This window comes from Theropithecus gelada, chromosome 14 (assembly GCF_003255815.1).
Source record: "Theropithecus gelada isolate Dixy chromosome 14, Tgel_1.0, whole genome shotgun sequence".
NCBI lineage: Eukaryota > Metazoa > Chordata > Mammalia > Primates > Cercopithecidae > Theropithecus > Theropithecus gelada.
The window spans coordinates 3,131,651-3,145,718 of NC_037682.1; the positions used below are offsets into that span (position 1 = coordinate 3,131,651).

At 57.0% G+C, this 14,068-nt stretch overlaps 1 long non-coding RNA gene across 1 annotated transcript; it reads left to right on the forward strand.

Moving 5' to 3' along the window:
* Positions 1–11,752: 11,752 nt before the first annotated feature.
* Positions 11,753–13,835, forward strand: LOC112606999. Its single transcript, XR_003115723.1, has 2 exons — positions 11,753–12,586; positions 13,583–13,835. It is a non-coding gene; the product is annotated as an uncharacterized LOC112606999 (long non-coding RNA).
* Positions 13,836–14,068: the final 233 nt, after the last annotated feature.

Here is a 14,068-nt window from a genome sequence, read left to right on the forward strand (position 1 = left end):
AGGAAACCAAATCCCAGTGGCAGATGACAGCCGAGGGTGGCAGGACAGAGTGCCCATTCAGCCTCCGCTGGAGCCGGCCTGGCCTGACCTGGCGGCCGCCTCCCCCACCTGGGCCCTCCCACGCCTGAGCCCAGGCCTCACTTAGCCAGTGCTGCCCAGACAGAGGGCTGGGACGTGCCACACCCTGGGGCTCCCACAAGTTCGAGGATGGATGGTGGCAGAGACCCTGCCCCATCACCAGGGCCTCCTGCAGCCCAGAGTGGGCTCGAGGGAGCCTCCAAGCCAAGCATTAACAAGGATGTCTCCTGAACTTGCCAAGCATTGCTGCCCCATCTTACGGATGAGGAGCCTGAGGCTGGGCACCAACTCACCTGCCAGCTGGGTGCAGCCAAGCTGGCGCCTCGCTGCCTCAGGGGTCCCTGCTCAGTGAGCATATGGAGAAAGTGGCCTGGAAGAGGCCCCAGGCTGCACAGCAGCCTGTAGAGAACAGGAGACAGGCCAAGGCATGGGGACACATGGACCCATTTCACAGACAGGCAGCTGAAGTGGCAGCCTCGGCAGCAAGTTGACAAGAAGGCACCAGGACAGCCCTTGCGTGAGTTGCATCAAAGACAGGAGACCCACCCACGCTCCCCTCTTTAACATCCTGTAAGACCTGAGAGCCATAGCTGGTCCCTCATCACCTTCCCCTACCCCCAGCCCTGGCCTCTGCATTTGGACAAAGGCTGTGGAGGAAGAGGCTTTGGCTTTTTGACCCTGGCTTCATCCAAATCCCCCAAGCACCTCGTGGAGGATGGCTGAACCTGGGAGCCTCGTGGGCTCCGTGGAGGCCCTAAAGAGACCAGGCCCCAGCCCCAGGGAGGCTTAACACCCCCTCTCCAGGCAGAAAGTAACCATTTCTCTTCCAGTGGTTCCCCAGCTTGAGGTCTCCAGCCAGACTGGCTGCTTATGGGCCAGGTGTAAAGAGAAGGACAGAGGGGACAAGCAAGTGTGAGTGTTCTCAGGCCACTGGGGCCCATCCCCACCCACACCCAGTCATCAGCCCCAGGGACAGCCAGGCCCTCCGCAGTGCAGGGCACACCCCGATTCTGCAGCAGGGCCCCAGGGCCCCATACTTCCTCTAGGCTGCCTGGGCTCCCTCCTGAGTGGCAGGCTCAGGCCCGGACTCTGGCCCCAACCCGCAGGCTCAGAGGCAGCCCTGCCTTCCACAGACCAGGCCACGAGTTGCCTGTCACTCAGCTCTTCTGCCCGGTTGGTCACACTGAAAAGAGCATCCAGTGGCTGGGAGGCATGGATATCGGCTCCAACTCAGCTCAGGAAGCAAGAGCTGGAAACCCAGGCGCAGGAGGTATCTCCAGGCCCAGCACACCCTGCACCAGCTGCCCCAGCCCCTCCCAAATGCCACCTACCAAACTGGCTCTCTTCCCCATCTGGGTTTAGCAGACTCCTACTCATCCTCCAAAGCCCAGAGCCAAAAGGCCCCTCTTCCATGATGCTCCTTTTCCAAAAGAGCCCAGGGTCTCCCCCTTGGCACTCAGCACCCACCGCAGATACTGTCTGTGTGAATCTTGAAGCTGATCTCCCTGCCAGACAGACAGTGGCCCTCGAGGGCATAGCAAATGGGATGACTGACAAGGAGAATCCTTGGGGATTAGGAAATGGGGGTCTGCCGAAAGCCAATGCAGGCTGATCTGAGACTTCCTGAGGACAAAGTGCAGGGAGCTGTGCTCATGCTCACACTCAGCATAGGGCTCACACTGTCTGCTGACGGCTGCTTCCCTGTCCTGGAGGATGGGAAGGACGGAGGCGAAAGAGGGGCTCACCCACCTCCTGCTCTCTGCAGAGTGCCCCATCCAGCACCTGTCCAGGCAGACCAGCCGTGCTGCGGTCCCTCAGAAGCCCTGGGGTTCCACCCCATGTATGTACCCTCTTCCTGGGTTCATGCCTGCTCCCCTGGGCCCACCCTACCCATGTGCCTACTCCCCCAACAGCCCACCCATCCCCAGAATCCTCCTTGCCCACATCCCACACTGGTATACTTTTGAAGGCAGCATTGAAGCGGGAGTGGTTCTGAAATCCTCTGCGCTTCCATCTCCTCCATGGTCACACCCCAAGATGTTGGGAGAGCGAGGTGCTGGTGCCCAGACCAGCACAGATAGATGACACCACCGTCCAGTCTACTTCGCTTTTCCAGACATCGCACACCCATAACTGGCCTGAGGAACCTCATTCCAGCTTCCAAAGAACACTAAGTACCAGGCGCCACCACACCCCAGGCTCCACACCTCCCAGAACCCTTGTGGTAGGGGAAGGAGGGGGTTACTCTGCCCCATTTACCTAAGAGAAAATGCAAGGCCTAGATAGAGAAGTGCACCCTCTCCAGCTCACATGGCTACCAGGCCAGAGACCTTTACCCCACCACACGTGTGGCCCACAGATGAGGTCGTGGGTCATTCAGCCACATCACAGATGGGAGATCCCCTGCCCCTTGGGAGGAGCTAGAGTCCCCACACCTGGGATCCAGTGCCAGGCTTTAGCACGGATCCCTGTGTGCCCACATCCACCCTGTCTGAACCCCCCATCTAAGGTACTCGTGATTACACACTGGTCCCTGAGGCCCCGATTTCTGAGAAAATTAATTGGCAGAGTAATTCTCACTAGAGTGTTGTTGACTTCTCCATTTGTAGCTTGCTGTTTCTGACAGCATCTGTACTGCAGAAGGAAAACCTGAAGAAGACCTCACCTGAGCTCCGAGGCATGGATTTCTGGGCAGATTTGAGACTTTGTGGCCCCTGCTAAGGGGATATAATTGAAGGTCCTCATAAATCATGACTCAGTCTATGAGGAACCAGCACCTAGCTGCATCCCTAGCCTCTTCCTTCATCACACCCAAGCAAAACCCCAGGTTCCAGCCCCACCTAGCAGACTGCAGGCAGGCCGCGGTCCCCCTGCTCCATTCAGGACTCCACTCCGGCTTTTCTCCTTCAGGAAACCTCCTCATCACCCTCAGGCTGGGTCCGGAGCCCAGGCCCAGGCCCTAGGGTTATGCTGGGTGCTGGTGCTGAGAGACAGAACGGGAACCACAGCTGGACCTCACCCTGGACAACATCGCCACCACCCCCACTGGTCCACCTGGGAGAACAGAGACTCAGAGACAGCCACACACTGTCCTCTATGCCCCTCACTGCCTCCCAGGCCTTTGGGGGTTCTAGGCGTAGCTACTGCAGTTTAATTGGGGCCACAACCCCTAATGAGCAGTCCAACGGCATGGGGGACAGTTCGTAGGCACCCAGAGCCTGAGCAATGTGGCAGAAAGTCCAGGGGGCCTTCCAGGGGCCCTCAAGTGACCCAGACATCTGGCAGAGTCCAGCTGGCCCCAGGGCTCCCAGTCCCAGCCTCCTGCCCCCCGGCCCATCGGCCCTGCCTGCAGCCTCAGTTGTACCCACTGGGGAGTCCCAGATTTCCTGTACCACCACCCCACACACTTGGTCCCCGAAAGACCTGATCCTGAGCTCTTGCTAATCATCTGGCTGTCACTAAGCTGCACCACAATCATTTTCAAAGAGTCCCTGATTTTTAAGGCTCATAAAACACTGTGAAATGGCCCTTTTCAAAGATTTAGGGCATTAATGACCATGGAAAAACAAAAATTTGTCCAGGTGGCCAGTTTTTAGTAGCTCCCAATACAAAACTGCCCCCAAGCAGCCCCCACCTGTCCACGCCCCCTCCACTTACCCACCCCAAGGGATTCTAGCCAGGACCCCTGCGTCCTGAGAAACCCTTTCCAGGAGCAGGCTGGGGAATACCGGCCCAGAGGGGCGAGGACCAGGTGGGGGCAGGGGTAGGGGTCAAGGGGCCAGGATCCCAGCGACTCTCCTGGAGGCTGCAGAAGGACCTGGCCTGGATGGGGGGCTCCGACGCTCCCCAGCCTGTCCTGGCCCGGCCGGCCTCCTGCCCAGTCGCAGCACTGCCCGGCCCGACCCCCAGACCTACTGGGTGCCCAGTCCGAGCCTGGACCGCTAAGGGCCGCGGGCCTGGCGGGCGGGGCGGGGGCCGGGGTCGGGGGTCCGGCGAGCTTTAATGCGCGCACAAAGCCTCATTTGCAGGTCAATGCCGCGGCACACTCGCCTCTCCCCTCGCCCGGCGCCCTTTGTCCGGCCGCGCCCGCTCCTCGCGCCAGATGGCCGCGGAAATGCTAATTTCGGGCGCCCCTGCCCCCCCACCCCCGCGTTTAATTGCGCCTTTGCAGATGGGCCGCGAGTGTGTGCTTCATGCAGATGAGCGCGGCCTCGCCGCCTTCGGGCCCGCGGTGCCGGCCGCCTCGGACCTCCGGGAGCCGCGGCCGGGCGCGCTGGGGCCGGGGACGGGGAGGGGTCCGCTGTGCCCCCACTCGACGAACCGCCGGGCACGGGCGGGCACCCAGCGGGCCGGGCGCGGGAAGCCCGCTTCTCTCTTTTCATTTCTCCAAAATGGGATCTTAAGTGATTCTGAATGAAAACAAATTGGCCCGCTTTCTTCTCCAAACAGACGCGCGGCGCGGTGGGGGCGGCGGGCGCGGGCCGGGGGCGGCCGGGGCAGTGGGGTTGGCTCCGGGACCCCTTTCCCTGCCCGGCCCTCGCGCCCTCTACCCGCGTCCCGCCTTCCTCAGCCCTGGGCTGGCGGCTCTCGGAGGCGGCCAGGCAAGACGGCAGACATGGGGACCCCTTTAACCGGAGTCAAGGATCCCCGGACTTTCTGACCAACCAGGAGCAGAAACCCGCCAGGTCACCCTCGCCTTTCATGACAGAAACAGATTCCCAGCCTGGTCGGAGCGCAGAAATGAGGCAGGCCAGGGCCGGCCTCCCCCACCCCTCCCATCTCCAGCCCCAGCAGGAGCCTGGCCCAGGCCTCTGGCCCCATAGCGCCAGGGGGCATCCTCCGGGAGCCCAGGCCTTCCTCGAAGCCTAGGGGTGGGGCAGGCTGGGCAGAGAGAGGGAGGGAGTTTCTTTGTGATGTGTCCACTTTAGTAGCAAAATTTCAACCACAAACTTAGAAAACCTAAACACTGGTGGGTGATTCACTTGCTCCACCACCAGCTATGAAGCAGAGACAGAGCCATATTCTGGGTGAGTAAGAATACTCCCAATACAAAACTCAGCCACAGACCTTTAAAAGGAAAAGAGGGCCGGGCGCCGTGGCTCAGCCTGTAATCCCAACACTTTGGGAGGCCGAGGCGGGAGGACTGCTTGAATGCCAGAGTTCCAGTCCAGCCTGCACAACCTGGCAAGGTTGCATCTCTACAAAAAAATCTTCTGACCTTTGTATCCAGGTGTAGCGGCTGCCTGTAGAAACAGGAAGGATCACTTGAGCCTGGGAGGTGGAGGCTACATTGAGCCATGACTGTGCCATTGTACTCCAGCACGGGTGATGGAGTAGGACCCTATCTCGAAAAAGAAAGAAAAAGAGAGAGACAGAAAGAAAGATGAAGAAGAAGAAGAGAAAGAAGAAGAAGGAGGAGGAAGAGGAGGAGGAGGAGGAGGAGGAGGAGGGAAGGAAGAGAAAGAAAAAAAAGAGAGAAAGAAAAAAGAAAAAGGAAAGAAAGAAGGGAAGAAAGAAAAAGAAAGAAAGAAGAAAAAGAAAGAAAAGAAAGAAGAAAAAGAAAGAAAAGGAAGAAGAAGAAAAAGAAAGAAAAGAAAAGAAAAGGGAAGAAAGAAAGAAAGAAAGAAAGAAAGAAAGAAAGAAAGAAAGAAAGAAAGAAACACCTGTTCCTGAAATATTCTGTGATACTTTTGTAATTTGCTCAGAGGACTGAAAGTCAGTGCAGGCGGATTCCTCAGCCTTGGGCTCAGCTGAGACTGAAGTCAGCGGACAGAGTGAATATGGCCCAACTGCCACCAGCCCAGCCCAGTTCTGGCACCCTGGCCCTGGCGTGGCCTTCACAGCTGCACCCCACCATGCCCCACCTCCACCTCAGTGCCCACCCTCCAGCTCCACATCATTGAGCCTGCCCTGCTGCACCCTGGCGCAGGCACCCTGGCTGCCAGCTCTCCTCCACCCATTCCTCCTCTGAGTGCCCTCAGGCCCCTCAGAGGCTGCTCTTCCCTGGACACCCGGGAGCCTCAACTTTTGCCCTGTGCCACACCTCCCTCACCTGGCTCTTGAAAGGAGTCCCATCCACCTTCCCCTCAGGGTGAAGCTCCGGGGCTGGCCCACACCCCTGCTGGTACTGAAGGCCTATCTGGGGGACCTAACAGGGGTTCAGGTAGACACCCAGGCCGAGGCCGGAGGGCTCAGCCATCCTTGTCACCCATTCTGCAGGGCACTGCCTTGTGGGTGCCAGCACAGTGACATGCCGTGGGCTGGGGGTAGCTGGCTCATAGAATATGCATGGCCAGGATGCACCATGGAAATTTCCATGGTCACGGGATGGAAACCATTTCCTATCAATAAAATAACAGGTGCCCCGTCAGAATCCCCCTGTCATTTCTTTCCAGGAAACAGTTCAAATAGGATGGTTACACCCATTTGAGACAAACATCTCTTGGTCCTAACCCCTTGTGGTTGCTTCATTAACCAGAGGCCTCCATCTTCCTCTGGGGAAGCCAGTGCAGCCCAGCTGCCCTCTGGCCCCAAACCCTCCCTGTGCCCCAAGGTGCCGTGTGGACCCACTGCTACAATCGCCACATTACCCCACACTCGATGTTAAACCCAGAGCATTTGAACTGTCCTCATATTCCCTCAGCCACTTCTCAACAACAGTGCCTTCCCAATCCTGTAACCTGGGGCCTTTCCCTAACACATTTAAAAGACGCCAGCCGCCTTCTCCCGCCTTAGTACTGTCACCAGCTGCTTGTACTCAACTCTCTGCCAAACTGTTACTTTGTTTGTCACACTCAGATTACGGGTTTCTTAAACAGTTTGTTATGGTTAAATACTTTCAATTAAAACAGTATATGTATGTGTGTGTGTATACAAATAGATAGATATTCTAATATTTTAAAATAGATACTTTGAGCTGGGCACAATGGTGCACACCTGTAGTCCCAGCTACTCCAGAGGCAGAGGTGAGAGAATCTCTTGAGCCTAGGAGTTCGAGTCCATACTGGATAACATAGCAAGACCCTGTCTCTATTAAAAATATATTTTTAGGCCAGATGTCTATAATCCTAGCACTTTGAGAGGCCGAGGCAGGAGGATCACTTGAGCCCAAGAACTGGAGACCAGCCTGGACAACACAGGGAGACCCTGTCTCTATTAAAAAAGTATTTTTTAAAGATTAGCTGGGTGTGGTGGCACACACCTATGGTCTCAGCCACTCGGGAGGCTGAGACGGGTGGATTGCTTGAGCCCAGGAGTTCGAAACTACAGTGAGCCATGATCATGCCACTGCACTCCAACATGGGTGACAGAATGAGATCCTATCTCAAAAAATATTTTTTAATTAAAATAAAATATGTACTTTGGACGTAAAAAGTAAATGTGAGTTCCATAGTTGTAAAATGGTATAGAGCCCCAAAGTGCCATCTGCACTTATCTCAGGATAGCAGCATCTATCTGGGGGAGTTTTTACTGTCTTTTTATACATTCCCTTATTGTTTTCTTTTTTTTTTTTTTTTTTTTTACAATGAGCATATGCTGCTATTTCTACAATCAAAGGAAATATATGGCTATTTTCATTTGGGAATCAAAAGAAATAAAAAGCCCCATTGGCTTGCCAGCCCTGTGACAGGGGGCTGTCGCAATAATGCCTGGAACTGGCCCCAGCCAATGAAGGACCCCAGCCACAGCCCATGCCAGAGTCCACTGACAGGACCATCTTACGAGAGGGGCTGCCTCAGAATGGAGTCCTGGGGGTGCCTCAGTAACTAAACCCCCTTGGATGGAAGCCAGGCCAGACCCACTCAGTGCCAAATTCCACTCAGGCCTGCTCTCAGTTCCAGCAAAATTCCAAAGTATATTGTTGTTATCGTTATTATTTTGCAATTACGTGACATTTTTTAAATGCCTAGAGTGTTTTTTCAGCCATTTCCATTAGCTCCTTCTCACTCTGCCCAAGAGACACTTCAGCATTGTGTCTGCCACTGGGCAGGCTGGCCAAGGCTCAGAGAGGTTAACCAACCTGCCTAGGTCTCACAGCAACAGAGAGGCAGGTGCGAGAGCAGACGTCAGGGTTGGGCCCAGGTCATCCTGCAGAGCTAGGGGGCGAGTCTCACTGTTGAGCCCTGTTGGGCTTTTATTCGGATTTAGGAATTTTTTTTGGGGGGGGGGGGGGGGGGCAGGGGCAGATTTGGGAAAGAGAAGAAAAAGTAGGAATGAGAGAAGAGAGAAAAAAAGGAAAGGAAAGGAAAGCCCATGGCCGAAGCAAGAGAGCAAAATAGGCAGAAGACACCATGGATGTGGGGCTGGCAGCCCCGCATTGAGAGCCCCTGGCAGGGAACCAGGCCCTGGAGGTGCCCCTGCCTTCTCCCCACACCCTGGCATAGTGCCGGCTTCCAGAGGAGCCTCGTTTCTCAGTGAGGGGGCAGGAGGAGGTGAGACAGCATCCGTGTCTAGACGCTTATCCTTTGAGGAGAATACCAGGGTCCCCAAATGCCACTTGAGATCTCTCTGAAATGCAGGAGGCCCTGGAGGCTATATTTGTCATAAGCCTCAGTCACCATGCCTACCCCCAGCTCAGGAGCAGGTGCCACAGCTCAACCTGGCTCTCATGCTGAACCAGGTCCCCAGGGGTCTGGACAGTGTCACTCACCAGCAGGCATCCTGGGCCACAGGGCAGGACGCCCAATCTGGAAGCCCAGTGTTATGGGAGGAATCATGTCCCCCAAAAGTCATGTGTAGAAGCCCTCATCCCCAGCACCTCAGCACATGACTATATGTGAATACAGGGTTTTATAGAAAACAGTTAAAACGAGGCCATTGGTATGGGCCGTAATCCAACAGGACTGGGGTCTTTATAAGGAGATGAGGACACAGGCACACTCAGAGGCATGGCCCTGCAGGGACACAGGGAGAAGGTGACGTCTACAAGCCAAAGAGAGAGGCTTCAGGAAGAACCAGCCCTGCCAACTCCTTGATCCTGGACTCCAGCCTCCAGGACTGGTAGTGATAAACGTCTGCTCTCTCAGCAGCCCTGTCTGTGACACTTTGTGATGGCAGCTCCAAGACAGGAATACATCCAGCATCCAGAGGGATTACATCTGTCCAGGCCTGCATAGCCAGGTCAGACAGAGAGACCACACCCCAGACCTCCAGACCAGGGGAAACCCCCACGCACCGCTGGCTCAGAGATCTTCTCTGACTGAGCACGGGAAGCTGGCTCCTTCTGGCTGGTTTCCCTCAGATGCATCATCCCAACACCTAGAGACACATCGTGCAAGTACAGAGTCCGCAAAAATACCATTTTCCAAGGCGGAGACCAAAAAAATCATGTGCACAGTTGACGTCTGTAGGCCCCTAATGCTAATTGGGGACAGTGGCATTTGGATCTGGGTGGCTGAGGGGTTTGGTGACCTGGACAATCAGGGCCTGCCTGAAGAACCAGGGGCTGCCGGAGGCGCTGGGCCTCCCTCCCACTCACCGGAGCCTTCATTAACAGCCGCGTCCAGACCAGCTGGAGTCAGCTGATTAGCCCATTCTAAGTGGCATTGGGACTTCCCCCACCCCCTGTATCTATTTTTTCACCCGCACATGTTCAATTCAATTTTGCTTTTGTGCCAGAGAGGCCTCTGATGTGAATGTTTCTGGGGAGCTTTTCCATGTTTCTTTATGTCCTCGAAACCAAAGTCAGTCACCAAGTTTCAGAAAACACCCTCCTGGATTGAAGCGGGTAAGAGGAAAGAAAAACACACAACACAAAACAAAAGCAAAAGAAAACAAAAGAGAAAGCACTGGCTGCCTTTCTACAGAATCCTCCTGCGAGGAGACAATTCACTTCGATTGAAACGTTTCCATTGTGCAGCGTTCGAAACGTGCTCCTCGCGTTGAGCAGAAATGCAAATCCCCCTTTTTCCTTTGATTCAAATATTTAAATTTTCAAATATATATGCTGCGACAATTGAATGGCAGCTGACCTCACTTATTTTCATAGAAGCAATGCGGAAGCCACGGGCTGCAGTTAATCTCGCCAGCAGCGCCCCGCCTGCTGACAGCGGCACGGTCAGTCCTGGGGGGGCGCGGGGAATAATCCTTTTATTCAGACATTTGGCTTAAAAGAATAACAAGGAGGAAAAGCTGGAACATAATTGCATTGCATGGAAAACAGAGAAAGATTTTTTTCTCTCTCTCTGACAAGCTTTCTCCTTTTCCTTCCTCAAAGAATTGGAGGCTCATGGCCAGAGGCTGTTTTCTTGGTAAAGAAATCAGGAGTGTTTTCCTTCCACTATTGTCCCCACTCCCGCCCACCCCCCGAGGGATTTTCATAGTTGGGTTGGCTGCCACACTGGCTCATCCACTCATTCATTCATTCATTCACTCACTCACTCATTCTGCAAACTCAGAAGGAAGACCTACTGTCTGTCCAGTTCAGCTGGGCTGGGGGCGGGGCAGAACCAGACACTCCCCAGGCAGCCTTCCTCTCCTGGACTGGACGCCCCCACAGAGCCATGCCCTGACCCTCGGAAGCACCCTGAAGCATAACTGGGCCATCCGTGCCTGCAGGAACCCCCTTTGTTCCTCCTTGGGGCCCCAGAGCACCTGAGTGAAAGAGTCTGAGACCGGAGGGGCGGCGAGAGGGGGCCGTGGAGGGAGGCGGAGGGGCCCCCTCCCAGGGCCAGCCAGGCCAGAGTCTGCCAGAGTGGCTGTTGCAAAGTCCTCTTCCTGCAGCCTGGGGATCCCAGAGGACCCCGGCCCAGTCCATCAGCGGGGCTGGGTCTTTAATATTTAAAGAGCTCTCCCGGACATTTCAAGAACTCCCCGACACGATTTTCTGTGATGCGTGGGCTGTCGGGACATCTGTCTTCTATACCTAATAAAGTCGCCCGATGCAGAATGAACTCCTCGGCATCGCTTTGAATCCGGGCTCACATATGGTTGCTAATTAGCTGGCTATCTCTTGGAGTTAAATGATTTTTTTTCTCGCCCCGTTCGCATCCATAATAGACGCGAACAGAGTCGTGATTGTTCCCTGTTGCGGGACATTCTGCGCCTGAATGAGCGGGGGCTGCTGTGTCGACGCGGATTTGCCATATGGTTGCGCGGAGCCAGGAAGAATGGGCCCCTGTGTGTGCGACCGGGACGCGGCGGCGCGGGCCGTGCCAGCCGGGAGGAACCGGGTGCCCGACGGCGCAGGACGAGCGGGCGCAGCGGGCGCGAGCGCACCGTCGGGGCGCGGGGACCCCGAGGGCCAGCGGAGCCGGGCGGCGCGCAGGGATGGACGCCAGGCGCCCGTGGCCCGCTCCCGGCTGACAGGCGCGCGGAGGGCAGCAGGACCGATGCACCGACGGACGCACCGACGGACGCGCGGACGGATGCGCCGACCGCAGGCTCTCCCGCCGCCCCGGGGCCGTCGTGCCCGTGCAGGCCGCAAGCCGCGGCGGGGGCCGGCTCTGCGGCTGCAGCAGCCCCATTGTGAGGCCGGCGAGACAATGGGCGGCCCGAGGAGGCACCTGCTCGCCTGAAAGGCCCATAAATCGCCGCCGCGTCCAGCTGCCTTCCCGCCCCTCCCCGCGGACCCGCTAGCGGGAAGCGCGGCCACGGCCTGGAGGGGGAGGCTCGGTCCGTCAGTCGGGCAGGGCCGCCTGGGCCACCTCCGCGCGTTCCCTCCCGCCTGGGCGCAGCTGCCGGCGCGCCCCGACGGAAGCCCGGCCTAGCCTCCACTCTGGAGTCGGCGCTCCAGGCTGCTGCCAGGCCGGTGGCCAAGGCCCCAGCACCACCGTCCCTTCTGCAGGGCACCCAGCATCCACCCTCCCGCGGGCAGCTCCTGGTCCTGGCCCCGGGGGGCTTACTCAGGCTGCCTTTGGACCAGATTCTTGAACTTTTGAACCGAGGATATTGCTGCTGTTTGTAGAGTCGAATCCTGAACAAGCGCTGTGTTGAGGAGCAGCAGGCTCTCCCTTGCTCCCCCAGAGCCTGGGAAAATCAACCCACCTCCGCCCCCCGACCCCCAGGGCTGTAACCCGGTGCCTGGTAGCCCCACTGTGATAAACCGAAGCCCAGCACAGTTTGAGATTCGTCCTGAGTTGATTTATGCAGCCCCCCAGAACAGAGGCTGAAACCCGGGGCATCCTGGTGAAGCCACACGGAGCCGGCCTGGTCCCAGGCCCCCGGCACAGGGTCCCCTCCACTCCCAGCCGCTTCCCTTTCAGAGCCTGGACTGAGCTGGCAGGGACACCTGCTCAGGGCTCTGGACTTCCACTTTCTGGGCACTTGCATGCATGCCCAGCACCAACTCGCCCTTCTGAGAAAGCAATCCCTCCTCAGAGCAGAGAAGCCGTGGCTGAGATGGGCAGGAAGTGGTCAGGACCCACTGCGGAGGCACCAACTCCCCATGCTACCACCAGGGGTGCACCTGGACTCCTGGAAAGGGGTCGCGTCAGGGTGCAGCCCATCAAAGGCTTCCCAAGAGGCAAGAGGCAAGGAGAAGGGTCTTACTTTAAACAGCCAGCCTCAGGTGAGCACCAGAGATCAGGCCCAGACCTGTGGAGAGAAAAGGAGGCAATGGCCCCTGGCTACAGACAAGGACCCTGAGGCTGCCCTCTTCCCTCTGCATCAGTGACCTTTGGTTAGGCACTGCCTTTCTGTGTGGAAGGAGCAGGACTCAGTCCCAAGACCATTTGGCCACGCTGTGCCCTTGGGACCAGCACGTGCTGGCACCCCGATCCCCCTGGGATTCTCTTCCAGGAAAAGGCTTGCATTCAGTTCACAGGGCTCTGCCAACACCAACCCTGTGCTGGCTGCCTGCAGCAGGCACCCCGTGGGGACCACATCCCTGGGCCTGGAGGAGCTGGCTGAGACAGAGGCGGGCCTGAGGCCAGGCCTTTGCCCGCTGCTGCTCCAGGCACTCCTGGAGGGCTCTGAGCATGCTCCTTGGGTCTCCCGGCTGCGGGGAGGACACTCACTCCCACCCCCAGGTGTCTGGTGCTTTGATTTTAATTATTTCTAGCCTTCCAGTGCCATCTCTTATCGCCCCCTCCCCCGTCCCCTAATAAAGGGCCAGCACCCCCCGCCTTCCTCTAGCCTCCCTAACATATTAGAAGAATGTTTTTCCATTTCCTTTGATGTCTGTTACAAGTTGCATCTCATTTCCTGCTTGGGCATTTCTGACCTCGAGTGACTCCGGCCGCCATGGCTGCGTGGCTGGTCTGCTCCTCGTGCCCCGCCCAGACGCCAGCTTTGAGAGGATTTGGTCCTCCATGTGCCGCCACCGCCAACTCAGTTTCCCCCTACCCTCCCCACTTTGTTTTCTGGGGCTCCAAGGGGGAGGTCAGGCCCTCAACCCTGTTTCCATGGGGAGGGCTCCTCACGGAGGGTTGCAGAGAGCGGCATCCCTCTCTGCAGCGGGGAGGGCTCCTCACAGTGGCAGGGGGCAGGGGGGGCCATCCCTCTGTGGGGCTTCCTAAAGACCTGCATTCTTCCCTTCATTTTTCTGGGATTATTCCCCTTTCAGTGGTCGGCCCTGTTCACTCTGCCACCTCAGAGAGGGTGAACCCAGCGAGGTGTGACAGGAGGCTGGGGAGAGACCCCAGCACCTGGAGCACACAGGAGCCAGGAGGAGCCCGACAGAGCAGCAGGGGCTGGGGTCTTCTGAAGCCTGACTCCTTGGGACCCCAAAGAAGCAGGTGGAAAACTGAAAAAGAAAACCCCTCAAGTGAACCACTGGAAAGCAAAGTAAGAGAAAATAAATGAGTTGTTTGACATAATTTAACTTGCTTGTTTTTCCATCTTCCTTCCTGCTCACCCCACCACCATCGCGGCCCCATCTAGTTGAGGCACACAGCTCTGGGCTTAAAGGAACCAAGGGGCGTGTCTCAGAGCAGTCTCCAAGTTGGGTGCTGGAACTGAAGAAATGCAGAGAGGTCAGCGGCTGTGAGAGAGGTTTGCATAAGAAAACAGACAAGACAGAACTTGGTTTTATCGGTTTTTTTTTGTTTTG